Here is a 769-nt window from a genome sequence, read left to right on the forward strand (position 1 = left end):
AGAAAAAACACAAAAAAAAAAAAAAAATATATATATTTGGTATACTAGACCCTTATAAGAAATATGATTTGCAAATATTCTCTCTCATCTTTTACATCATTTTTTGACTTTCTTGATAAATTGTTCTGGGCCAGCAGGTGGTGTAGAGGTTAAGGCTGTCCTCACTGAAAGGTGATCTCTCACTTTCCATTTTTCTGTCTCTCTGGGAAATGCACATGCCCTATAACAAAAACTTTTTTTAAAAGCCCCCTTTTTTGAATTTTATTTATTATTATTTTTAAAAATTTAATTAAAAATTTTTTTGGTTTGTTTTGCTATAGGATGTGCATGCTTGCTGGGTGGAAAGGGCGAGAGAAAGAGGAGAGGGAGAGAGAGGAAAAGTGAGAAATCACCACCGAGGAGGGTTGGCCATGCCGCAACCCCTTCTCTTCCATTCTCCTTTCGTTATTTTGGGCATGCATACACATGTGCCTGCCATGTTTTTCAAGTCACCAGGTCCAGGATTTGAACCATAAAGTCAGGCATGTGGGATTAGCTATTTTAACCACCATGCCATTGGCCGACTCCCAAAACTGTCCCTTGATACACAAATGTTTTAAATTTTAATGAAGTCTGGTGTCTGGGGGATCAGCAGGTAGCATGGTGGTTAAGGTGCTGGACATTCCCATATGGCTAGCGATGGTTTGAGTCTCAGAACTGGTGGCTTGCTTTTTCACTTTCTCTCTCTCTGGTCAAATTAAAATAAATAAAATAAATAAAAAAATCTTTT

The sequence above is a fragment of the Tupaia chinensis genome, unplaced genomic scaffold (assembly GCF_000334495.1).
Source record: "Tupaia chinensis unplaced genomic scaffold, TupChi_1.0 Scaffold000403_1, whole genome shotgun sequence".
Taxonomy (NCBI): domain Eukaryota; kingdom Metazoa; phylum Chordata; class Mammalia; order Scandentia; family Tupaiidae; genus Tupaia; species Tupaia belangeri.